Source organism: Egretta garzetta, unplaced genomic scaffold (genome assembly GCF_000687185.1).
Source record: "Egretta garzetta isolate BGI_Z169 unplaced genomic scaffold, ASM68718v1 scaffold1335, whole genome shotgun sequence".
NCBI lineage: Eukaryota > Metazoa > Chordata > Aves > Pelecaniformes > Ardeidae > Egretta > Egretta garzetta.
In genome coordinates, this window is record NW_009259627.1 from 16,825 (window position 1) to 17,585 (window position 761).

The following is a 761-nucleotide window of genomic DNA, read 5'->3' on the forward strand; positions in this document are numbered from 1 at the left end:
TCCCCCCTGCTCCCACCCCTGGGCAACAGCTTCCACACCCGTGGGAGCCAGCACATCCCGCTCGCCCAGGGCCACCACCGGCAGAGCCCGGTTGATTACCCGGCCAGGTCCGGTTCCCCTTCGGTGAGTGGGCTTCCATCGATGCCCTCTTGGGATAGCGATCACTCTGTACCCCTGTACAACGGTAAATCAGATCGCAGGAACGCGAGCTCTGCCGCACACCAGGACATGTTCCTGGCCTGAACCCGGGAGGCGCCTGGGAGGACCAGAGGTGGATCCCTGCGGCGGAGGGAGCGTCGCACGCGGTGCCCCAGCAGCGTGGCTCCGCTCGCGCCCTCCAACGGTGGCAGGGTTTGGTTTAATCTCTTGAGAAAGCGTTTTCGGGTGGCTTTGTCAGACCACGATGCAAGGAAGGTTTTTTGGCTTTAAACTAGTCTGGGAAAGGCAGCGTTGCGAGGGCCGGGCGCAGGCAGCGTCCCGCTCTTCTGTGCCGCTGGAAACGTTCAGGAATGGGCAAAGCGTCGGGTTTGTACCGCAGGGGACGTGCCAGCGCCACGTGCCGTGAGCGAGAGCGTTGCCCACACTCCTTACGTTCATTTTACGTTTATTCTTTGTTGAGGAGCAGGCTCCAACCAGCACCCGCTGGAGCACGGTCTCCTTGGTGTCAGCCGCGCGGGTCGCGTCCGTGGGTGCTCCGCCAGGCCCGGACCAGAGCGGCGGCGAGGGGAGAGCTGTGAGCGCCGTCCCCGACCGGTGGGATC

At 64.1% G+C, this 761-nt stretch overlaps 1 protein-coding gene across 1 annotated transcript in view; it reads right to left on the reverse strand.

Annotated features, from left to right (window-relative positions):
* Window positions 1-761, reverse strand: part of LOC104125981 — a gene marked incomplete at its 3' end in the record, with an annotated part of 21,828 nt that overhangs the window by 16,646 nt on the left and 4,421 nt on the right. The gene's annotated exons all lie outside the window — the stretch shown is intronic.